The sequence below is a fragment of the Dermacentor variabilis genome, chromosome 2, assembly GCF_050947875.1.
Source record: "Dermacentor variabilis isolate Ectoservices chromosome 2, ASM5094787v1, whole genome shotgun sequence".
NCBI classification, from domain to species: Eukaryota; Metazoa; Arthropoda; class Arachnida; order Ixodida; family Ixodidae; genus Dermacentor; species Dermacentor variabilis.
In genome coordinates, this window is record NC_134569.1 from 135,359,992 (window position 1) to 135,386,408 (window position 26,417).

Here is a 26,417-nt window from a genome sequence, read left to right on the forward strand (position 1 = left end):
GGCTGTGCCACGGCTAGATTAGCTGGTATACACCCCAGGTAAACGGGAATTCCGTCACGAGCGCCAATTCCTCCCCTGGTGCTTGGTAGGTCGAACTCCAAGATAAAAAAAATCAAGCATGCTGCCATAGCAACGGTTCTGTTGATGCGCGAAGGGGAAACGCCATTCCGTTTGTCGTCTGCTGTGCGCTCGAGGAGCACACGAATTTCTCTGCAGGCGCCAAGGGAAGAAAGCAATGCCGCTTACATTAATCTTTATCAGATTGCTTTGCTCTTGCAGACCTTGTTTTCGACACCCTTCGGTTTCTAATTTACTTTTTCGTACTCGCAAAATATGGGCATCTGTATGAAAAGTTAACTTATTCAGTTCGAGATGTGCGAACAAGCATGCCATGGCGTGCGGCTATTTTGTTTCGGCAATACATGAGGCAGAAAAATTGGATTTATTTCACGCTTTTTATTAGCAACCCATCGGCACAGCAAGGCATTCTGAACACAACAGAATAAGGTAGTGCTGAGTATCTCATTATGCAGTACAAACGGGCGCATTCAGTACTACGATCGTGCATACGCAGAGCAGCTTCCCACAATTTTTCGTGGACGAAGTTTCTGCGTATAGGCCATGTTTGTACGCTGTGCACCACACGTACCTATCAAATCAAAATTTGTCGCAACAGTTATTCGTGAATAATAAAAAAAGACTATCAAGAGCGCCAGATCCACGTTTTTCGTATATACCAGTAAAAACAACTTACTTTTTTATTCCATACAACCGGTATACTTGCTTTTCCAAAAACCATGCAATAGCTAATCGATTTTCTGCATGTCTCTCCTGGTGCTAATGTGCCAATAAGTATTCAGCAAATTATATTGAAAATGGCTGTGGATTTTTTCATACGTGGTTTTGTTTCGCGATACATTATGCAAGACCGCTAAAGCTTCATTCATGTACCATTGCGAACAAGGTACCATTACGATATTCCTCACGAGCATATTGCAGATGTCTCAGAAAATTTGCAATGCAATTCGTTTGTTCCATCGTCGTCGACATATAAATGGCCCATTTCCAAGGCTATAACAACAAATAGCGCTAAGTTCTTTTGCTTGAACAGTAAATGCAGGAGAAGCACGTGCCAATCGGCGGTTGATCGTCAGTAGAGGTTGGGCAAGGACAGAGTGACGCAGAAAGGTATTATTGAACGCGTAGCTTCGGAACATGGGCACATATTCTTTTTTTTTTATATATCGACGCAAGTCGGCCGCATTCAATGCGTTAGGGCAGCCTCCTCAGAACGATTCTATTTTGAATGGTTTTCAGGAACTTCCTCTAATACGATGAATGGACATTATGCACTTCCTTTAACAGAGCCCATAAGCCCAGTTTCGTGCGCCCTCTTTGAAGCATAGGACATGTGTCAGAGCTATGTTACGAATTTAATCATTAGCTGGTGGTCACCAGTCATGACCATTTCGATGTCGACACAATAAGGAGGCGAAGTCATTTTAAATTTTCTAGAACACTCATTTTTGGCACAGCACGCTTTACTTGCGCATTAAGATTATTCGTGGCTTTCTCGAAAGGACCTCCCGTCCCACTTTTGCCTTATTAATGAAACCATTCAAATCAAGAGTGTCGACCAACATTAGTACTTGCACAACTTTGCTGAAGTAAGCTGAAGAAGATTCTAGCATCCCAAGATCCATTTATGGTAGCTATGTAATAATCTTTAAATAGGAGGGTGCAAATCTGGCAGCAGTGATTGTCTGTACAAAGAAAACGCTGCACGATGTTTACGCAAATATTGAAATATGCCGATTATTTCCTAAATATAGGCTAATCGGGAGACCGCCATAAGAACTATCTGGATTACAAAAAGAATACCAGCAAGAAAATGTTTCCTAATTTTCAAGCTTCTTGAGCTTTCTTTCTGCAGTGAACTTTCTCTCACACTGTTCTTTGAGATCCAGATTGACGTCATGTATGTGCAGCATATGCCACGCATAGCAGAACTACCGCAACAGGTCTATGCGACACTAATTAGAGCAAAATATTTATTATAGTGGACTGCTGTTTAGCTTATGTATCAATACAGTGGTGCCACTGCACAAGGGCGCGACCACACCAAAGTGATCCAAAAAAACATTTCTCCGTGTATTTCCCTTCCTCTTGCGATAATGGAGCGTTACTTGGCACTGCAAGAGTGGGCAGGAATCTGGCCTCACATGATACATCAACACCTCTGTAGTGCTTGCCCCGTGGTAATCTTTCGGCAGCTCTTCAACTTCGCTGACTTGTGATACCTTTGCGTATCATTCCTCAGTCGGTTGATGACACCTGCAGTCTCTGGTGAGTATATTTTCAGCTTTCGGCCTCGCTGCGGCGGTATAGAACCTGTAAAGAAAGATACATCATCAGAACAGCTTGTTAGGCTAGTTGGCAAATTTTCGCCGACGTTGCACGTTGCGTCAAGGAACACTACACGCAGGCACACAGGACAGTCGCAACTCCCTGGCTATGCTTGTGTCATGTTCCACTGTAAAGAGAATTCCATGGGCAACACATGCGTGTCAGATGGCATCGCTTCGCATTTATGGAAGCATGATATCAAAAGCCCGTTCATTATCAAATTTCTAGTACATATGACAAAAAAAAAATCTCTTTTGGTAAAATATCAATTTTAATCCATGCAGGTCAGTTCTGATTATATTTGGCTGCAGGATTTCAAGTGGAAATATACCTCCAAAATATAATAAGCAAAGTTGCAAGTTTTAGTGCTGCTATATATTCATGCAACATGTTAAGCATTGCTGGTTCCTCAATAGTTGGATTAGTATACTGGGCATCAGCTTTTTAGCGCCAGTTTTCATGATTTATGAAAGTTTCTGATTCATCTTGTTAAAGATTAGGTCAGTGAGCATATTATTTGGCTTCACTTTTATGCAAAATACCCATGAGAGGCAAACTTCCAATAATTTAGAGTTGCTGGACAACTGAGCATTGGAAGTTTTGCTCAGGAAGAATTTCTGCTATAAAGCGGCAAACTTAGGGAAGAACACGGCAGCGCGCCGTAAGAGCTGTCTTCGTCGTACCGTATGCTGTAGCGCCAAGCTAGGCGCGACCTTTCACGAACTCGAATTCGCTCATTGTCAGCTAAAACTGTTCGGCTGTTTAGCTTAGCCTGTAATCGGGAACATCGCGCACCGCAGACGAGCAAGCGATAACGAGAAACTGGCAAGCACGCGGTTTCTTGTCGCACGCGGAGTAAATTTCGCTGCCTAACGCCACATGGCACCCGACATCGTAGCAAACGACTTGGAAAAGACAGCACTCGCCGTGCCCATGGCACTTGCGCCATGCCCTGTCGAGTGGTTTCTGTACGAAAATAATGAACTGCAGAAGCAGAAATTCGCAACCACTAATAACTTTTCCTTACCTTCATCGATCAGGGACCGCTCTTCCATGCATTCCGAGTCAGCACAGCCGACCACGACAGTCTTGTTTTGGCCAAGTCGGCGAGGACCCTTTCTGTGAAGTGGTCCGAGCAGAGGCGGTAGCCGTGGTATACATCTGCTCCCCCTGTCAGCCTCGCCAGGACTCCCCATTTAACGTAATTTCGCCATATGTCAGGTCTGAAAAATGGGCAAAATACCGCGTGTGCATGATTAAAGAAGACCTAAAAGTGAAGCCAAGTTGAGAGTACGAAGAAGTGACGAGGTAATTCTGTGCTTCTAGGCACAGGTTGAAAAGTGAAGCGGACCTATGTGGTCACATAGGTAACTCGAACTTCTTGTAATTCAAGACGTAAACGGTGACTACTGCGTATCTTTTCTTTTTCGACTTCTATGCCGTGTTCCTGAATATTCAAAGTTGATAGCGTCACAAAAAAAAAAAAAAAAAAAACTGGTCACCGGAATGTTCTCCAACGTAACCAGTTTGTGCAGCAAACATTCAAATACCTTCGGCAGATATAAACTGCACGTTTTCTAATCGTGTAAAAAAATGAAAAGCAACCACTAATGTAAACCGAAGGAAAATTTCCGTCTGCGCGTCAGCTAGCTATAATCGGCCCATGTGCAACTGTCAACGACTTCAGTTTCTTACGACACCGCAGAAAAACACGCCGCGCCAAACAAAAAAAGCATATTCCCTTGCAAGCAACCGCGGAAGGCCCTTCGTTTCGTCATATAGCTGTTTTGATAAGCATAGCGCTTGTTTCTTCATAAGGACTGCAGAAAAAGTGTGCTTACCACTCGCCCGCTGGGAAACCGGAAAAATTTCGCCGTGCTTTTCCTCCCCGAGTCGCCAGGTCACACAGCCGCGCAGCACGCCTTGTGCCCTTTCCCCAGTTTTCCCGACGTTGCCGGAACGTTCGCGGGTACAGAAAGAAAACTTTTTAACTGCAGAGCGCACGAAAAAACGTGCACGTGCACAGAAAGCGGCAGGAGCAGACGAAGAGAATGTCAGCTGAAGCGATAAGGACGACACCACCGCCCGTTGGCGCAACAAATGAAGCGACTAAATAAAGATATAAACGCCAAAAAAGGAAATAGCCAAAGGCTAATTTTATTTCTACGCGTAATTTAGTAACTTAGTTGATATTTAGGTTGAAAAGATAGAAGCACATATGCAGAAGTCATTGAATTTTTCCTTTGGCTACCAGTGTTGTGGCGACGCTTTATTGCCAATACCGAAACTATAGCCCCACTGTCCACCGACGCGGCGGTGCTCTCTTCCCTCACGCAACACTTGGCGCACTGATCGCCTCAGTAGGTGTGCCCTTTCGCCCGCTCTGCCAACACCTCCTAGATAACACAAGGCCTGCGCACTTCCGTTCGTGACGTCATGCTACCTTGCCCATCTGCCATAGAATGGTGATGCTCCCGAGTAAGCCAGGTTGAGTTTGACGTCATCGCGCTGAGCTTGAGAGTGAAAATTTCGGTCTAGGTAGCGTGACGTCATAAAGCAAAGTGCACAGGCCTGCTATATAGGAGTCTCGGGCTCTGCTCCGTCGAGGAGCGCTCGTGTGGAGAGTGATCAGCTAGGCATAACGTGCACGGCGTCGCGGACATGCCCCTCCACTCACGCAACAGCTGGTGCGCTATCGCTGCAGCAGGTTTTCCCTTTCGCTCGCTCTGTTCCGCCGAGGCGCAGCTCGTGCTCTTTCTCTCCCCCTACTTTCATTCCCTACCCCCTGTGCAGCGCGGTTGAGGTGTCCTCTGCTGAGAGACAGTTACTGCGCTGCACTTTACCCCAACCTTTCCTTCCCATATTCAAGAATCTCCTTCTCTCGCGACGTGGCGTCGCAGCCAATGGCAATGCGAGTTTACGTGCCGTTTCACTGCTACGGACGCCGGCTTTTTCGCTCAATGGACCATTTGACGCTCTCGCATAAAAAAAAAAAGAAATGAGTGCATACTTGTGCGACCTTGGAGAAATGGGGAAGAAAAAAGGAACGGGAGAAATGGCAGCAATGTTAGCCTATACGCGTACTTAAGAAGTTATTGTATAAGAGTACTTAACATTGAGTATATTGAAATAAGCTAGCGTAGTTACCAATATATAGAAACATGGACAGCATGGTACAAAATACGAAGCACTAGTAATAGTAAGCATAAAGCATCTCAATTACGTACAGCTGTTACTTCAATCAGAACAGAATATTTCATAACGATGGTTGCAAAAGCTAAGAACTACTGTATCACATAACCCGCCGTGGTTGCTTAGTGGCTATGGTGTTGGGCTGCTGAGCGCGAGGTCGCGCGATTGAATCCCGGCCACAGCGGCCGCATTTCAACGGGGGCGAAATGCGAAAAAAAAAAAAAACAATGTGCTTAGATTCAGGTGCACGTTAAAGAACCCCAGGTGGTCGAAATTTCCGGCGTGCCCCACTACGGCGTGCCTCATAATCAGAAAGTGGGTTCGGCACGAAAAACCCCATAATTTAATTTTTTTTACTGTATTACATACGCAAATACATTCAAAAGTAAGCAATACAGAGGAAGCAAAGTTGAGAGACAAACTGCGGCGCCGCAGACAACGAGCTGTCAGTCTCTTTCGCGTCCGCCTCACCACGCGACGCGTGCACTGTTAGCCCCCCTGTGCACCTGGCACAGGGGGGCTAACGGTTCAGCGGTACGCTAAAACTCCCTATCAATTAGAGCTTTAGCCACGTAGTGTGGAAAAGTTTCTTACCTCAGGGTAAGACGAAGTAGGTCCAGGGGCAAAATAATTACCTCGTTACGCGGGTTAATATGCAGAAACTTCGCACCTCTAAAGCTCTTTATTGCGTCATCAATGCAACGCCGGTGCAAAGCGGCTTTTCGCCTCCGCTCGCGAGCTTTGGCATCCCGACCACAGGTGCACCGCCACGATCTCTCTCGTCACGTGTGTACAGTCGCGTGCAATATGACTTGCAACACCCTTATTCGTGGTCGAAGGCTCTCCAGGGCTACGCTGCGGCTCTGACATGCGAAATAGTGGTTTAATAAATACCGCTAATTGAAGCTGTGCTTAGGTCTGTAACTTACCCTGTGTCTGCGCAGCCGTACAGTCTTGGAGGCCCTCCAATCACGGGAGCCGGTGTTGCAGGTCATATTGCACGTGATTGTACGTGCCTGCCGCACGCTTTCAGTTCGGGGGCGAGCACTGTGGTAGAGCGTCTGTGAATAAAAAAAAAAAGAAGAAAAGGCGCTTTATTCTGCTCGCGGGCGGGGGACGCGCGATGCCTTGGCATGAACGCCTGGGAGCGGGCGACGCGGCTCGTTGACATCCGCCACCGCGGCTTCCCGCGTTTTGCCAGTGCAGCTGCACCGAGCGGCGCACGCCGTCTTGGTCACAATGTGTGTTCTCTTTCTTTCTTTCTTTTTTCGCGGTCGTGATTGATATATCGCGCGGTCGCGCGAGTTTAGTCGCAGTGTCGAAGATGAGGAGAGAAGCGAGGTCGTCGTGTTTCTTTAAAGGCCACTGTCGCGCGCGCGCCAGGAGAAGTGTTTGTTTTTTAATTTCCTTTTTTTTTCTTTTTTTGTCTGCAGCCAGCAGGAAGCGCATTCCGTGCAGTTCCTTTCTTGCTGCGGCGTCGCGCGAGCGTCTCGCTGCTGTTCCGTGTCGCGTACATAAAGGGACTGACAGACGATTTTCATGGTACCCATTTTTTTTTTTTTTACACTGGAAGGCTTACCGGTCAGAGTGTTTAATCATGAAGTGCTAACGTGGAAAACGCAGTGGAACTTTTCTTTTTATCGGATTTTTCGATCTGCAGTGAGGATGTAGTCGTTCACTAGAGGCATGCTGAAAACGGTGATAGGTGAGCGCGATAGCGATTATACGCCGGCATTAGGGGGAGGCACACGACAGGTGCGGCCGTAGCTGGAACAAAGTATAGTTTCGTTTATCAAGTCGATGTTCCTGCGATTCGCGTTTTTCCGAAGTGTTAAAGTATTTCTGCGATAATAGCTACGTGTTTTCGCGGTTTCCTGTCCAACTGATTTGGTATTTAACCAGTCAAAACGAAACCAATAGGATCGAAAACGAAACGACGCCTGTACACGTGATACGGAGTTCAGCGTGTTGGCGTAGGCACGCGTGCCTTTCCGATTTCTGAAGCGTAGAATAATGCGCGAGTGTCTAACAAAATACCAACTGCAATTTTTTAAGCGATAATTATGCTTACGTCGACTTACGTTTTGTAATCTCATAGAATGCACCCGAAGCACCAAGATTTCACTGCCAGGTCTCGCCACTTACTGGTTTTTGAACTTCCTTTACCAGCTTAAAATTATAATTCCTATTTAAATCACTAAGAGCGAGCTGGATTCTATCACTATAAATCATGGTCATTTCATTTCCATCAACGCCTCGCAACACATTCTGGCTCTTTAAACATTGTGTTTTGAGAATACATATTTTGTGCAGCTGCTCTATTCCTGTAGATTAATTAATTAACTAATTAATTCTGGAGTTACAGGTGCCAAAACCACGATTTGATTGTGAGCCACGCCGTAGTGGGGCACTCCTGATTAATTTTCACCACCTGGGGATCTTTAACGTACCCCCAATGCACGGGACACGCGGGCCTTCTTGCATTTCGCTCCCGTCAAAATGCGACTCCCTTACCTCGTACGTAGTTGGGGGATAGAGAGAAATTGCTGTAGTTAAGTGCAGCATGAATCTATTGCGAGCGTATACATTAACCTGTTTGCTACTCTGCATGGCAAGAGGGAGACGAAGGGCCCGGAAGATTCCTCGTATCTCTCCAGATGTTTAAAAGAAAGGTGACTGCGCCCGCGCACAGTGTGTGTGTGTGTGTGTGTGTGTGTGTGTGTGTGTGTGTGCGAGAGAGAGAGATAGATAGATAGATAGATAGATAGATAGATAGATAGATAGATAGATAGATAGATAGATAGATAGAGAGAGAGAGAGAGAGAGAGAGAGCTGCTGCCCGTTAACAAGGAGCTAAAATCGTTTTCATAAAGTGCTGCTATTGGCTATTCTTTTCTCTCTTTTTAAGGGTGCACGTACAGATAATTTTGGGGATCGAATGCAAATGAATATTCGTATTCGAATGTAAAACTTCGAAAATAAAATCGAATGCAGAATATTTTGTCAACACCAAACAACGTTATTTATACCCGCCGTGGTTGCTCAGTGGCTATGGTGTTAGGCTGCTGAGCACGAGGTCGCGGGATCGAATCCCGGCAACGGCGGCCGCATTTCGATGGGGGCGAAATGCGAAAACACCCGTGTAGTTAGATTTAGGTGCACGTTAAAGAACCCCAGGTGGTCGAAATTTCCGGAGTCCTCCACTACGGCGTGCCTCATAATCAGAAAGTGGTTTTGGCACGTAAAACCCATAATCTTTAACGTTATTTATAAAATTTGCGTCAAGTCTGTGTGTGGTGATAAAAGAAGAAGGCTTATTTGCATCATTTGGTACATGCGTATTTAATGCCCTCCGATGCTACATTCCCGCTCAACTGACAACTGTTTGTAAGTAATAAACAGCTTTAAGTTATTTTGTATGCCGTGACGATGCCAGCCATGGAATAAGGGAACCGTACGTTAGGCGAAGCACATGGGGTGTTGGGTTCGTTTGATGCTGTACATATATAGGTGGATCAATTCTGGGTTTTGTGTGCCAAAACCGTGGTTTGATTATGAGACACGCCGTAGCGGGCGACCCCTGAATAATTTCGACCACCAGGGGAAATTTTAACGTGCCATACTGTACGGAGTTTATGCGATATTACAGCGCATCATATTGCTTTTAAGTTGGAGTATTCGAATAGTTAAACTTCCGAATCGAGTCGAATACGACTATGCGAGAAAAAAGAAAGACGACCTTCTAATATCGAATAATTTTTATAATTCCTAAACAAAGTGAACTACGAAGTTTGCCTAGAGCGCGTGTAGTTTGCTATGGATACGTATGTGCAATGACATTCTCAACTTAATGCTGGCTGAAGTGAGGCGTTCGGTAAACGAGAAACGGACTGCTTTTCAGCTGCCATGATGCAGCGGGTCAACGACAATAATGTAACAAGGAGGCAGCACCGTCACAACCGGATTCACGTGGAACGTTTTTCTTCGTTGAAGAAAAAGGCGCTACTCTATGCTGCCTCGTTCATTACTTTAAATGGAGAGGGAAATATGGTGAGACACGCCAAACATATTGCTTTGACTGAAAAGGAACAACAGATTCTTACATATAGGCTGTCCTAAATGAGGGCGTTCTTAATGACTGATTTACTTATTTATTAAGAAGACGTTGTATGCAGCGTGAGTTCGTCTTGGAACTGACGACCGCTGGTCGCGGTGGCCCAGCGGCTGTGGCGTTGCAGTGCAGAGCTCGTGGTCGTAGGTTCGATTCCGGCCACGGCGACTGCATTGCGATGCTGCATTCAGCGCCTGTGCGGTTGCTGAGGGCCACCAGGCCTTCGCACATGTGTGGCCTGAGTTTATTACAGAGTGATAGCTCAGCGGGCCCAGCGTAGACGCCAGTGCGCATGCGCGGTACAACATGCGCCGTGGCGTCTACGCTGGGCCCGCTGAGCTATAACTCTCTAGCGTCTTGACCGCCGCCGTTACGCGCTTGTAGTCTCTCTCCCATTGAACGGTGCTGTTCAGGGAATCCAGGTGACGCTGTACGCGACCGCCCGTGGCTTTCGCGCCGATGCCAGGTTTCCTCAGCACTTGCTTTGCTTTACGGTAACTCGATATCACCCGGGGCCAGTCGTCCTCGGGCATTCACTCTACCGACTCTTCGTCCCCCCGCCGCGCACGCTCAAGCAGACGCGAACGTTGCGCTGAAAAGTTTGTCTCCGCAGCGGCCTCCAGTGTGTATACAAGTGGACCAGGAGCGACCGATTGAGCGGGCCGCCCTCTCCTTCAGATGTGCTCGAGAGTGATGTGCTCACCACGGAGGGTCGTGCCAGCGCTGATAAGGTTCGGGTGCCGCTACTGGCGAATGGTTACTGGAAGTGATACTGCGTTTCACATTGTGCAGCTAATGCTGACTGGAAGCTTGGTCGAAAATGCGGGTTTCTTTCTTTCTTTCTTTCTTTCTTTCTTTCTTTCTTTCTTTCTTTCTTTCTTTCTTTCTTACACCGATGCAGTGTGAGAGAAAGAGGGATAGTTAAGTGATACCCGAAGAGGGCCCACCTTGATGCAGGTCTGGCATGACGTTACTCCAGCTGCAACACTCACAAGCACATATACGCGCGCGCGCGCGCGCGATTCCCATGGGCATATTTATAGAGCAAAGCGATAAAAGTGGCTAGTTAGTGAACGGTCGCGGTTACGTTGCGCAGAGTATTACGCTGGCCAAAAAAAAAAAAAGAGAGAAAGATGACGAACAAAGGAAGCAGGACGAAGCGCCGTCCGTCCGCGTCCGCTTCCAGAGCAGCTTGACCTGGAACGCCATATCGCGTTTAGGACAGTCCGGCTGTGCGGATGGGCAGCGCGCTGCTGCATAACAGCCATGCGTTCGCTTCGCTTTGCTTCGGGCGGCCGTTGCGGTCCTTTCGAGCACATCTGTTGCAACGTGCGCTGTCAGTCGGAGCGAAGGCGTGCGTCGATCGTGCAGCTGATTCTGCGCGCATACCAGAGAGTTGGCCGAAGGGCCACAATGTACGGGCTGTATGCGGGGTACATTGTGCGACGGCGACTAGACATAGTGCCGTCACGGTTCTCTGCAGGCTACACACCTGTGTCAAAGGGGCATTAAAGAGAAACGTTAGTTGAGGCGTACTGGCAAGCCACTCTTGTATACATAGCTGAACAATGCAGTTGTGAGTTCGAAATCCAGCTATTTGTAACGAAACGCACACGATCCTACTGGAACGTGTAGCAACGTAAAATAAAATAAGGAAAATAAATTATGATCGTTGTTGCGCGTCAACCAGGGACACCATGCGCGTCTGTAACGGATGGGGCCAAGCCGCTTTCTTTCTTTTTGCAAGTTCATTCATTCATTCATTCATTCATTCATTCATTCATTCATTCATTCATTCATTTTTATTTGTTCTTCCCAACATTACGTACATATTGTGAAAGGGGCTAAGAATTAAAGCCGTTTCATTGCGGCTTGAAAAGAAAATGTTAACCGAGGAAAAAAGAAAAGATTTGGTCATAAGATTTGCACGCCACGACCTTCGAGATGCATGGTTGGTAAAAAGGAAAGCTCTGAGAGAATTGAAAGAAAGCACCTACATCGCAGAAAACATGACAAAACGTTCCAAAATGTTCCTAGTAATTATCAAGGCTTGGGCAAAGCCCCATGACTACGACTTTGCTTGGCACCCAAATGGAAAAGTTTCGGTGCGCAGACGGCGCGAGGACTCGGCTGTAGTCATTGGAAGTGAAAACGATCTCTCAGTCTGAACTCCGAGTGCAATGGCGCACTTAGGATACATATCGTTGGAAGAATTAACTGGCGAATATCGAAATGGAAATGATCTCCTGCGTTGTTTTCATTTAAACGTCCAATCTGTACGAAACAAAACCGCTGAATTGGAATGCCTATTTTACAGGCCACAGAACTGCTTTGATGTGGTTATGTTCACTGAGACGTGGCAGTCTCGTAAAATGGACGTGTTTGACCTTCCTAACATGAAAATATGTTATCTTCATAGAACCAAGCGCCGAGGTGGGGGCGTATCTCGTCTTGTAGAAAACTCTTTGAAAGCTCGTTTACTCGAGGAATTTTCTGTTGTTACTGAGAGTTATGAAATTGTGTGCGTACAGGCAAAGAATGTCATTATTGCAGCATGTTACTGTCGTCCGGATGGCAATGTGTCCGACTTAGAGAACATGCTTACGTTTGTAAATGAAAATTGTTACCATTTAATTATCGGTGGCGATATTAATATCGATACGGCGTGTAAATTTCGCACGCAGCCTGTGAACAGCCAGAGCATCCTGCCTTGCGAGTTGCTGCATGGTCAACTTATTCGCAAGCAGGTCTTTGTCCTGAGATTCTGCTGTACCATGTATTTCAATGTTTAACCGCCTGCTCAGCCACTCGAGGTCGTCGACATGGAATTGCAACCGTGCCAAAGCCCTTGACGTCCTCATCTCTCGCTCCGTCTTTTCAATTGGAACTTTGATGTCTTTTATTTCCTTTTCTTGTAGTTTTAACCTTTCTTGTACCGCATCGAATTGATTCGTGATTCGACAGCATCTGAATCAATTGTTCCATACCATCTACTTCCTTGGTCAATGGGAGAAGGGACGAGAGTTTCTGGTTGATTTCTAAAACGAGTGAATTTAGGTTAGTGTGCTCCTTTCCAGATGCCAGGAAACTGTTACGTACCCTTAGCGCCGCTTGGTTTGCATATTGAAATGAGTGAAATCCGCAGTCACAGCAAACTATTGTAGGCTCGTCATCACGAAGCGTCACGTGACAAGCACAACAGCGAGGCATGGCTCTCAGCTCAAGCACTGAACACTGCGGCATATTGTCAGTAACGGCGGCAAAAGCGCGTGATGACCACGTAATAAAAACAAGTGACGGTCACCAACCTGCGGTGTTTACAAGAAGAAGAAGGACAAAGACAAGGACAAGAAGAAGAAGAACAAAGAGAAGGACCAGAAGGAGGACAAGGAGGAGAGGACAATGAGGAGAAGAGGAAGGACAAGGAGAACAAGAAGAATAACTTTATTGAATCCTAAATCTGACTGGTGTATATTGGTGGACACCCCAATTCCAGGGCTCCATTGGCTTCTGCGGCTCGCCGGGCCTGGTCGAGGGTCTCCAGCTGGCTACCCAAGTCCGGTTCGCTGAGTCGCGCCTCCCACGACCAGTTAGCGAGTGAGTCCGCAATTAGCGGCGTTATCGACGTGTTGCTCGAGCCGCGGTCCCTGCCGAAAGGCACGGCGAAACACGCTCCAGTGTCGCAGTTTGGGAGCACAGATGTCGCCGCTGGTGGTGAATAGTTGCGGCAGGAGCGTTCACAAATCTCTTGCCGAACGGTCCGAGGCCGTTCATTGGCCGTCAGAAAGCGTAAACATCAACAACTGCAGGTACAACTGCAGGTGTTCGAATTGCGAAATCTCTCCTTCGAACCGAATCAAAAGCGACTTTCGTATACTGACTCGTATACTATAAAGTATAGAAGTCAACACACTTAGAAGTGTTTGCGCTTTCTAAACGAAGCGAAACACAGAATTGGACGGAACGTGTCGCTGGACTAGTTGATTCGTACTTGCATGTTTGAAACGTGTACATCTCAAGCGGGACAATTTCATTACACAGCAGACAAGCGCTAACTCTCAGATGAAGTTTATTTAGAGCAGGCAGCAGGGCTATAAAAGAAACAGCGTAATTGCGAACTGCAGTGCAACGAACATAAGAGGCCAGGAACATCGTAGTCACCTTGCAATGCACACGAACAACCGAATCACGAAATTCTTTCTAAAAAAAATGAAAACTTTTGTTCGTTGCTACGCGACAGCACACGAGTATCACCGACACGTGCCTTCTCATTCTGTCTCGTGTAAGAAGCTTCCATGAACTCGCGCGGCCACTTCTAGGGGGGCAGTCATTCGGAAGTTTCCACTCGCAGCGGTGCTCCTCACTGTATAGCGCGTAAGGAATGTTACACCGCGTGTAATATTTGGAGAGAAACGAATATCTGATAACTTGGACGAATTGTCGAATCCAATACGAATCGGATCGTACGGATATTGCCCCCTGCAGGCGCTCTCGATGCCAGGATAGTGTGTCAAAAACAAAGTTGCTGATGGAAATAGCTTGTCGAATACTTTTTGAAACACTTCTGATTGAAGCGGTGTGCTGCGGGCTTGAATAAAATGCGTAAGTTGTTAATGTAAAACGACTTCGAAGATAGACGGATTGGGTCTTTGCTGTCGGTGACACTATGTCGCCACGTGGCGGGTTCACTTTCTTTACTGTGTTTCTGAAACATTTTACGTCACAAATATTTACCCTCCGTAGTGGCTTAGTGGCTTTGCGCTGCTAAGCACGAGGTCGTGGGATCAAATCCCTGCCGCGGCGGCCGCATCTATAGATAGGGGCGAAATGCAAAAACGCCCGTGCTCCGTGCGTTGGGGGCACGCTAAAGATTTCCCGGTGGTCAAAATTAATCCGGAGTCCCTCAACGCGGCGCACCTCATAACCAAATCGTGGTTTTGGTAAGCAAAAACCCCAGAATTCAAACACGCACATATTTAAAGTGACTGGATAGGTGGTGTCCAAGTAAGCTTGACATGAAATATTTGTACTCGATATGTGACGTTCCTGTTCTCGCGCGTAGTCCGAGTCGTTATGCCTTAAAAACAGTATAGATGGTCGTCGTTGGAAATTGTCGTGTTAACAGTTCTACGTGGTTTGTCAGCACGGTCCAGTCTGTTTACATGACCGCCTATAGGCGGAATGAAAGTACACGGTGCTCTATATAGTGACAGTTGCGACATCGCTTCTTATATACTTTCCAAGCTTGCTTGACAGGCGCTTCGATTACGCTTATTTGCTTGCATTCCTGTTCCTCACGGAGCTCACGCCAACTGCTCCCGTCCTCTGCTTGTTGCACTGATGCCACAAATGGCCTTCAGCATCCGTCAGAAAGTACACTGCACTTATCTATCTGGAACAGACAGCGCTTGATGGATTGTATCTGTAATGAAATTCTGAGTGTCCTTCAACATCTGCGTTTGTGTTAATTGTAGCGTTTGGTTACAGCGCGGTTGCATTATTTCGTTTTATCGTATGCTGACGAGAGGAGCTCGTACATTCCATCCCACATTGAAACATAATACGAATTTTCATGGCAACAGCAAATATATGGACATTCCAAGCGAATTTTCGCTGTCGTCGTCCCCGGGGGCTCCGCATATATTTAGGTATATTTATGCTACATGCTTATCCATGCCGTATATGCGGGTTATATTGCCACACTATCCGAGCACTAAATTTGGTCCTACCAGGTCCCGCGTTCTTGGCTGAATTATTCCTCAGAATTTTGCGACTGGCGGCCCATGCACAGACAAATGTAATGAAGCAAAACATTCGCAGCGCATGCCTTTTGTCTTAAATATTCTCAGACTATTAAGACTAAAAAATGCAAAACAATATCCGTGCTCGAACCTGAAAGTTATGTAATATTACTCTCGCGTCTCTTTACGGGCCAGTAAAAAGAAGTTCAAGCTAAACTTTGCTAACCCCTTCAGTGTGCCAAGTTTTCAATAATTATATATATATATATTTTGGCACCCCAGGCAGGCAGTTGGATACGAGGTACATGCAGACAACCGCTGCTTGTTAAAAGAAAACAATGCACTGACAGGATTGCACGTTGCTCGGCTGTGTCGTATGATCACTTATTTATTCATTTTTTGCTGATTATGTGGTCTGTAAACTTTTCTTCCAGCGGGTACGGCCCACTGTACTTTGAATTTTGATTTGCGCATCTTCACCTGTAGTATAGCGTTCCGTAAATAAAAGTTTGTAAGTATGGTGATGGTTGATATTAAGCAAGCTTATCCCCATCAGGGCGGCCTTTTTCTTTGTGTTTACGTACATACATTTTCTTCCGCTATGAAATGCAATTACAGTCGCGGTGTGTGGCGTACACTCGCGCGCACACTTTCTATAGCTTTCTAAATTTCAACCGTAAATTTTGATGTCCATATGCCGCATTCGGCCGCATTCCGACTAACGCGTCCATGCTGTGACGGAAAACATGCACTTCCGTCAAAAGCGGCACCAAAAACGATTTCAGGGAACTGGCACCGTCCGCCTCACATCCTTTGTATCCGTATGTCTACGGTTTAGCCGTCGCTTGACGACTTCCTTCTCGTAAAATTGCTCGCCGCTTTTCTTTTCTTCAAGCCAATCGCACTCGCACATGTACTACATTCCTCGATGCGCGTCCTTCTGTAAAACAGCCTGCATTCTTAGCGCATTCTTGACGTCACTGAATACAATAGAGCAACGCAAGGTTCTTGTTTTATTTTTTGCGCCGTTCCAAGCTTGCCACATGCACAAGCCGTCGCCAGCTGCCTACGGATGCTCTTCTCTACTGCATCAGACAGTATGTGATGTTTACGACAGATCATTGAACCTTGGATAAGTGCCTAGACTGCTCTGAACGAAGGACGCGATGAACGAAGGCCTCTTCTGCGTCACGAACGCCACACACAAGTAAGCACGTGGGATAGATGGACGAATGACATGAGCATCTCCTTTAACTGCCACACACACACACACACACACACACACACACACACACACACACACACACACACACACACACACACACACACACACACACACACACACACACACACACACACACACACACACACACACACACACACACGCACACGCGCACACACGCACACACGCACGCACACACGCACGCGCACACGCACACGCACACACGCACACACGAGGTAGAGGCTAATGCCACCGCGCTCGCTATATTTTTACAATCAGCGCTCGTTATCACCATCCTCGTCTAACTTTTATGTCCACTACAGGACATAGGCCTCTCCGAGCGATCTGCAATCGCCCCCTGCTTATATGGTTGCTCTTAAAGACCCATACCACTCGTGATGACAAGCCATCGAACGCGATATAAATTTCTTGCCTCTCATAATTAAGTCTTCTTTCATTCCGTGCTTGCCTTGTCGTTCCAACACCGTTGCTCCTGCAGTCTCTTTCGTTGTTCTTCCTTTGGAAGCAGCGAACACTGTCTGCTTTTGTGTGGTCGTGCCCCCCGCCCTCCCGCAGCGACGTCTGCGTGGTTTTTGCACGAAGACGGTCTGCCATTTGGCGCTTCGACATTTGCGCATACACGAGCAACACGCACGTGTTAAACTTTGCGAGATAAAAAGAAGCCGTCGTTTCGTGTACCTCGAGCTGTCAGTGTTTGTCGCGCAGAAAGGTTAGAGGGAGAAAAAAAGAAACAGACAAAAAGAGTTGAGGTTTTGCTCCACAAACATTGACAATTATGCAGCAACTAGCCCGACTTCGTACTTTGATGATTCACCGAGAGCTCTCGCTCTGTGATGTGGTGCCCTTAGTGTGTTGCGGCTCAGACTGAGGGGGGGGGGGGAGGGAAAGGAAAAGGGAAAATAAATATGGAAAGTGAGAATTAATATAAGATGACGTAGCTTTCCTGACCCGTCAGCTATAGCTGCAGTGAATGCTTTGGATACCTTAAAATTACCCTAACCGCCGGACGTAAACATTAGAAGGGACACTTAAGATAAATAATAAACGAGTTTAACATGGTGAACCGTTCCTTCAGAACTCTATTTGCAATATTTCTCGGTAAGAGGTTGATTACGAGGAAAAAGAATGTTGAAGCCAAAGGTCATCTTTTTTTTTATTATTTCGCGAAAGAATCCCAGCGCCGGTACGTAAATGTGTCGTCATGAATTTGACGCATTTCCTTCTATTTGAGTGAGAATTGTACCGAGTGGCCCTGCTTTTGTTATTCACAACCATGTAAAAAGCCAACAGATAATGAAGTCAAGGAAGGGGTAGGTGAAATTGTTTTATTTTTTTTTTAATTTAGGCGTAGAAATAATAAAGTACAGAGGAATGAAAGTGGACGAAAAAAACAACTGTGCGTGAAAAGCGAATTGATGCCCTCCGCAGTACGCATGCGCGTTGCCCTACCGGTTCAGCTACGGCGTGAGCGCAGTAACTGTTCTTGAAACTTGCTAAGATCAGTTTTTTTTTCTCAATGCAATGTAGTCGTCCATTTTTAACCGCGGAACAATAGATGACCCGAAAAGATTTCGTAGCGACCTCTACGTCAGTAACCTCGCGCGCTTCACCGCGTGGTTGGAAAGCTGTAGTGTTCCCGGCAGTGCAAACGTGGCCATGCGACAACCGAGACAGGCATATCCATTTCGTCTGCTGTTGAAGTGCTGATTGGCTGTGACGCCTGGCTGCTGCGGACGCGCAGCCCAGCCCAGCCAATCGGAACTTCAACAGCAGACGAAATTAACATGTCCACTAGGTGGACTCTTACAGAATACCTCCCTTGCAGACGAAATGAACATGTCCACTACTCCCTTGCAGACGAAATGAACATGTCCACTAGGTGGACATGTTCATTTCGTCTGCTGTTGAAGTTCCGATTGGCTGGGCTGGGCTGCGCGTCCGCAGCAGCCAGGCGCCAATCAGCGCTTCAACAGCAGACGAAATGGATATGTCCACTAGGTGGACTCTTACAGAATACCTTCCCTGCTGGTGGGTTTATAGCGTCGTTTGAGCGTCTTCGCTTGTTGCGACTTCTATCGTCGATGATTGCGGAAGACTATCCCGCAATCAAAAAAAAAAAAAAAAGAATAGAAGAACGGACTTTTCACAGTGCGACATACCGAACAAAAACTATTTGCAACCAAATACACTCGTCCACAGAATATGTTTAGTCATCCGAGTGTGTGTGTGTGTCCGGCGCCCACAGAGGTAGAAACTGCGAGCACAGAGACTTTCCCTAAAATTTCGCATCGTCACTGGTACCGCACACTTGGCCACCGAGAGGGGACATCGAGGCACTCTAGGTTTGGCGATTGTAAAGGCGAAGAAGCTGTTCAATGGGAGCAAAACTGTTCTACCAGTCTGCCGTGGAGAGTAGTTTTTCTTCTTTTTTTTTTGCTTATGAAATACTTCTATTGCGCGAGCGAAGCTGCATTTTCGCTAGTGGTCCTTTAACAGTGGACGCCGTCGAAATCCATGACGTCACGGCTACCCGGCGCGGGAATTTTAAAAGCGCCGTCGCCACGTGTAATTTCGTTATGGCGTCTTTTCTCAAGTCTCCTCTCACGGTGTAGGAGTGGCTTTTTCTGATATTGTACAAACGTTTAGTTTAACGTTAGAACTCAGTTAGTCTTGTTTAGTGTCCCTTTAATGGCTCGGGAATGTTACTGGCGCGCGTAGCTGTCAGAACAGATGGTTCATCTCTCACTCTAATATACTGTAGTTGTCGTCCTTATCGCCGCTAAATGCTGCCTGTAAAAAAAAAAAAAAAAAAAAAACTTTATTTAGTTCTAAAATTCTATTCGAGCGTTAACGAAAAGGAGGGGAACCCGAGGGGTCCCCGATTTTTTCTTAGTCACCAACAATATGTTGTCAACCGATACAATGAAGCCGAGGAAAGCATAGGGGAAGTTACTTTTTTGGTGTATTTAGCGAAGTCTAGAAATGATAAGGTAAATGGAAATGAAAGTAGACGAAAGTGAAATTTTTGTTTTCCACTCGCCTCCTGCAGTGTCGCGTCATTGACGAGAGAGCGATAGAAAGAGAAGGGAGAAAAAGCAGACTTCCTCTACGGAATCGCTACCTTCTCAGTGTTCCTCTTGCTTCCGTCTTAGGTGTGGAACCTGCTTCGCAATAGCGCGTAACATCTGTACATGCACTAAACGCTTCGAGTGCTAATGCAGCGGTAGCAGCATCGTATGTAAGCCGACGTTTGATTAATGCTCGAAGAAAAGTGCTGCACATACCGCATTTCCTCGAATATAACCACAGCCCCGACCCCCTTCTCAACTTGAGAGAGCTAGAAAGAGACAGAGAGCGAGAGAGAGAGGGAAAGAGAGAGAGATGAAAAAAGGGGAGGGAAGACCATTTTCAATATCCTGTAGGTTGGATACCCTGCAACTGTTTTCCAGCCTGTAGAACTCTTCGTCCTGTGCTATTATCTGCAACTACGAAGTTGCGCTGCACTTGCTCGTGAGTTGGCAGAGGCCTATTTTATCGTGGAACATATAGGTGACTCATGTGTACGTTAGCCGTTTATGACGTGCTCCGCAGCTGGGAATTTAACTTTTCCGGGAGATCGCTTCTGATTACCCTTTGCGGGAGCTCTTCGTTCTGGCGTCTCTGCGAATGCGCTGGAAAATATTTAACGTCTGTTTTCTGCCTGAAACAAAACAATAAGAAAATATAAATTAGTTGGAAGTGTTCGCCTGGTTATGGTTCGTTTCCAAGCAAGGCCGACGACACATGCTGCAGTGTCGTTTGACGGCTTTCTGAGAATCGCTCGGAACACTTCATGTCGTCACAGCACCTTCCACAGTGCGCACGACGCCATCGAGAGTAAACGTGTTGTTGCCATTCAATAAGCCTTTACGACCGCTGAACCCTCAATTGCAGATTAAGTACACTTCTCACTCTGCTATATAGTCAGCGGTCGAAATTATTTTATATGGCAAATACTTGCCACGCATGCGCAACAATTCTTGTTTGTTGTTTTTTGGGGGCAAATGATCAATTCTGGTGCATAACTCTCGTCCGCGCGCTATATTTGTCAGTTTTTTTTCTATCGAAGGAAGACCAAGCAGGCAGACGATCCAAGAATTGTTCCGAAAATTTCGTTTCATGTCCTAGTTGGGTGAATAGTACTGTTCCCATTCATCGCCTTAGCCACGGCCGGACATACCCGCGGGCGAGGAGTGGCCGGCGGCAAAAAGCGAAGCAATTAAACGGGAACAATGTTCTGTTTCCCTGTCGCTGGGGAGCGCACGGACAGCGCCAAACGTACGGAATAGTTCTCGGAACGCCTTCGTGCGCGCGCTTTCCTCCCGAGCGGCAGTGGAGAAATATAGTCCGCAGATATACAGATGGGCTAGTCGGCGAGCCATGACATTGGTGAAGCAGCCCATTTAAAGACAGACGCGGTCACGCACTCGTGAAAAGCGCATGCGTATGTCCCCCCCCCCCCTCTTTTTTTTTCGTGCTTGCGTGAATGCGCCCGCTGTGTAATCGCGCTGCTTCATAAAATTTCGCAGACGTCAGTTCCAGGTTCCTTTTCAGCGTCGGAATTCGGGCCGACATTGCGCTGCAGTCGTCAGACATGTCGGATAACAAATAGACGCGACAGAACCGAATGGCAGCTCGTTGGGGCTACACCGACAGCAACAGGAGGAGAAGCTCAAATAATGACTGGCAGGGTTTTAGGTATAGCCAAGATGGCGCACTGGATTCTATGACAGACTCTGCGCCTGGTGCAGAGCTCCGAACTGCCCGGTACGGTGGCTCATTTTGCAATGCCGTTCTGCTGCTGAGTATACGAGGTCGTACGTTCGACTCCAAGTTGAACTACCAGTATTATTACACTCTAATTCGCGCAAATTCTGGGCTTCTGTCACACCAAGTAAAACTGCTGCAGTTTCCTTTATATTAGATGGCACGGCTATTACAGACCCCTCCGATATAGCTAATGCTTTTAATTTCTACTTCCAATCAGTATTCCCGCATGACAAAAGCTATCTCCCACCGTTCACAAATACTAATCCTGGACTCTCTATTGGCGATGTGGTAATCAGTGAAAACAGCATCCTAAACATGATTCTCAATTTAGACACAAAGAAGTGCACTGGCCCTGACTATATTCCGAACAGCTTTCTAGTAAGATACTCTCTCTGGTGTTCCCATTATTTGGCGGTCACCTTTCACAAATCCTTGACTTCAGGCATCGTTCCCTAGTTTTGGAAGGTAGCCATGGTCCTGCCTTTGCATAAATCCGGTGAAAAGCATTTTTTTTTATAGCTATAGACATATATCGCTTATCTCCAATTCCGGAAAGCTGCTAGAACATACCATACACAAGCATATAACAGAATACCTTGAATCGAATAAAATTCTCTCAAACATACAACATGGATTTCGTCGTGGTTTCAGCACAACACAACTGGTGGAATTTTCACATGACATTACTAGAAATCTTGATATTGGCAATCGAATTGATGCGTTATTTGTCGACTTTTCCAAAGCTTTCGACACGGTTATACCCTACAAGCTACTAAGTAAACTAAACGTAATTTTACATAATCCTCGACTGATCGACTGGATAGCTAGCTTTCTTAACTCTCGTTATCAATTCATTTCATTTAATTCCACTTCGTCCTCAACTGTAAAATGTAACATCATGCAGGTGTTCCACAATGCTCATTTCTGGGAACCTTGTTATTTTTAATATTTATAAATGACCTTCCTAACAATATTAAGTCAAAAGTCCGTTTTTACGCCGACGACTGCGTGCTATACCAGGTAATTTATTCTCCTAGTGATCGCGCCTTATTTCAGGATTCCTTCAACAGATTTTGCACCTGGTGTACGGACTGGCAGATGCGCATTAACTTTCAGAAAACCGTAGTAGTGTCATTTACAAACATCCATTTTCCTTCACTGCATGTGTACGCTTTCAATAACTCAATAGTTCCCCGGGCACAGGTGTACAAATACCTTAGAGTTATCTTCACGCACAATATGCAATGGTCCCAGCATATTGATCACACTACATCTATAGCACTAAGAAAATTAGGTTACTTGAGACGAACATTATCTAAAATGCCAAAACACACTAAATTACTAATGTATAAAACGCTCATTCGTCCTGTACTAGAGCACGCTTCATGCGTCTGGAACCCGTATAAAGTCTGCGACATTAACAAAGTGGAATCGGTGCAAAGGAAGGCTGTTCGTTTCATTTGTCGTCGCTACGATCGTGAGTTTTCGCCCTCATCCGCAATGAATTCCTTGAATTTATCTCTTCTATGCATAAGGCGGCATATATAGATTCCATGAAACTATTACATTCAATTATTCACTCATGTTGTCGACTATCCGCTGATTATCACACCTCGTATGCCAGTGCTCTTCCAACTAGACGTTGTCACACCCTCAACCTAAAGCCTTTCTTTGCGCACACTAACACGTTCAAACCTAGTTATTTCCCCAGAGTTGTCGACTGTTGGAACGAGTTACCCTCTGTTCGTGAAGTCGCGTGGAAGTCGCGTGGGCTGGGATCCCAAGGCAACCCGAATCTGCCCGAAGTTTGCAAAATTGAACGACGGGACAGCTGGCCGAATGTAAGCATGCTGCCAGCATGGCAGCGCCCGGCGAGGCCGGCGCGCGCTCGGCGTAGTCGGCCCATTTATGCGTTGCCAGCTTGGAAAATATATGCATTCAGGGATACGATCGCTTTGGCGCGATTTCGCGCGACTCGGCGCAGGACGCGCACTGGGCCAACCTCACCTTGTGCAGCGCAACAGACGGCCTCCGACGCGTCCGGTGACAAGACGCGAAATCGTGCGTAAGTGATTGCACCCTCGAAAGCGATAGCTCGAGGATCCCTGCTCGCGCGCAGCGATCACGTCGCCCGCTGGCGACATTGATGAGTTGGCGTTGTGTCGTCACTTAACAAGACATGAAAAAGCAGGATATCGGGTACGTCTTATACGCATAAGATTTCGTGCCGACCTGCTTGGGCTTCGATTTCACAAAGTTTGTCGTGGCTGACGATGCTTCTCATTCTGACCCCAAGCAGCTGGGGATGCGGCTGACGCATGAAAATGCACGACGCCTGTGATCAGCGAAAAGTTCCACACACACACACACACACACACACAAAACACCGTTGGTCGCGATCATGAGAGCAATAAGCCAATGTATGTGTGTCTAATGTACGTGTGCCTATTACTCAACCAGTGCATTCTTATCTCAACGGCCTGCATTTCGGACACACATCGGTTTCGAGCTGCCACCCAAGCATACGACGGAGAGACGGAGCGAACACGGGTTAGCTGGAACGCCTTCGCTAACTGCAGAAAAAGGAGACATCGCCGCATATCCGTACGCGAGATATGTGAAAAGGAACATCACCAGAGAAAGGCGAACCGAAAATGTACCGCGATATGTGCGAATGAGCGTCTACAACTTGGGTGGAACACGATGCAGATAACATGATCGCATGAGAGCGCGGCGCGCTGATCACCACCGCGAAGAAGTCTTGGGGACACGCACACAAATACACACAAAAGCTTCAAACGGTTCACCAGACTGCTCGTAAGTGGAACTCGTATGTGGAACGTATGTGCTCGTATGTGGAACGGTGCGTTAGCACATAAAAAGATAACGCTACACTCTTAGGCAAAGTTACACCCTTTGGCTTGCCCCTTCTGCTATACAACAATAATCGTTATCTGCCTTGATGCGTTTCCTTTCTTTAACGCTGCGAGCCCGGAACTTTCCAGTAACGAACGGCACGCGCGTTATCAGCATAGAACAGTTTACACCCTTTGGTGTGCCCCTTCTGATAACGCGCGTGCCGTTCGTTACTGGAAAGTTCCGGGCTCGCAGCGTTAAAGAAAGGAAACGCATCAAGGCAGATAACGATTATAGCTGTGTGGCAGAAGGGGCGAGCCAAGGGGTGTAACTTTGCCTAAGAGTGTAGAAGTCAGAAAGTCCGAAGATGACCGTAGACAGTTGGCTGGGCGAGGTAAATTTAAGTCCTCAAGCGCCCGCTTTGCAATCCGTGAAGTCCCCGCAAAGATCGAAGTCCCCATCGCCTCTTTTCGTTGTCTGCTAGCCAGAGAACTTCCAGAGAGCAGCCAGACCAAAATCGTCCTGGCAGGTTCTGGCAGCCCGCGGGTAGCCGGAAGTGGAAAATCGAAGAAGCCCAATGCATGTACGCGTGCTGGAAATGGCGTTCGCTGCGACGGGCGCGTCCCTCCTAATACCAAACTGGGTGACAGAACAAAAGAAAGCTGTTCGCTTTAAGACGAGAAAGATTGTAGAGCAACATGAAAAATTTCCGATGGAGCTTTCTGTTGAACGATACGTGCTACATGAACGTGTTTTTCCGAGCGTTAAAGAAGCCCGCGAATACACGCAAAGTGCCTCGAGCGGCCAGTCGCGCCGCAATTTTCCGTGTACTTGCGGGCTTCTTTCACGCTCGGAAAAACTCTTGTGGAGCACGCATTGAGCAACAGAAAGCTGTATCGGGAGTTTTCTCATGTTGCTGTATAGTTTCTCATCGCCACTTTTCATCTAATTATAATATTTGAGAAGTTGGTTAAATAATTAAAACTAAATATTCAATTAGGCGGAATGAAAAAAAAAATGATCCGAGTACATTCAAGCAACGGCAAACGACATTATCTTGACCCTGTCCAGCTACGTGGAAGTTGCATATTTCCTTAAAGTTTGGTTCAAGTTACGCGGGAACAAACGCTGAACTCGATATGTTAAGTGTGTTCTGTGTTGAGCCGAAACCTCCTGGCGTTGGTTGGGCTACGCAGGGCGTTGACGTACATAGTTTCCGAGAAATAGAAGTCTCCGGGAGAGAGCTCTCGAAGAACGGCTTCTGCGGAAAAAAAGAAGAATCAAGAAGAAATGAGACAAAAGAAGGGGGAGAAAAAATGGAGGCTGCTTATATTTAAGCGCCGTACGGCACCTTCCTCCTTTCCTTCGACATCGCGCCATTTCAGATGAATGGCCACTCATTCTTTTCGGCGGGCGCGCACAGTAGGCGACTGATCACGCCACCGCAGCAAAACAGACGCGCCGCGCGCTCCGCGTTCCTTCCCCGAGAGCCGTAGTGATTTACGAAACTCGACCGGGGCCGCGCTACGTGGAATTCTTCGCGGAGCCGGCAGGCACGTTGCGCCGAGAGTTCGTGATAAACGGAGGCGACCGTGAGTGTCCAAGCGCGGGCTGCCCGCTGACGTTGAGTCTTTTGAGAGGCTTCTTTTGTCGAGGAAGAACAGAGAGAGAGGGCTCTTGCGGGGTCGGCGATAGTGCGAGCGCGCTCGCGGTGTTAAGTTTGAACTAGGGTGCCTCGATGTTCGGGAGAGCGGGCGCACATCGAGGCACCCTAGTTTGAACTGCTGATCCCGGGCCACACGTGATGAGACGGAAAGGAACGGACAAGGATCGCGACACGAATAGGGCGCTAATTTACGTCAGATAAGAACGAGCGATGTCGCCTTTTAAGACCGACACCGCAACTATGGAAGGGCGTGCTCCGGGAGGTGAAGTACTGCGTCACGAGTTGAATATGTTAAGTATCTTCAAGTGCGTGCTTTGAATATCTCGGCTCAGTAAGGCCCTGCGCTCGGCTACGATCGAAAGCGGCCATCAAAATTACACAACAACAACAACA

At 47.0% G+C, this 26,417-nt stretch overlaps 1 long non-coding RNA gene across 3 annotated transcripts; it reads right to left on the minus strand.

Annotated features, from left to right (window-relative positions):
• Positions 1 to 1,921: 1,921 nt before the first annotated feature.
• LOC142572738 (uncharacterized) lies at positions 1,922 to 6,777 on the minus strand. 3 transcript variants are annotated; one of them, XR_012826135.1, is made up of 4 exons: positions 6,193 to 6,777; positions 4,248 to 4,397; positions 3,434 to 3,629; positions 1,922 to 2,391 (listed from the first exon to the last, which is right to left on the minus strand). It is a non-coding gene; the product is annotated as an uncharacterized LOC142572738 (long non-coding RNA). The 3 variants fall into 3 exon arrangements; XR_012826134.1 differs by lacking the exon at positions 4,248 to 4,397 and having other exon boundaries at positions 6,528 to 6,777; XR_012826133.1 differs by lacking the exon at positions 4,248 to 4,397.
• Positions 6,778 to 26,417: the final 19,640 nt, after the last annotated feature.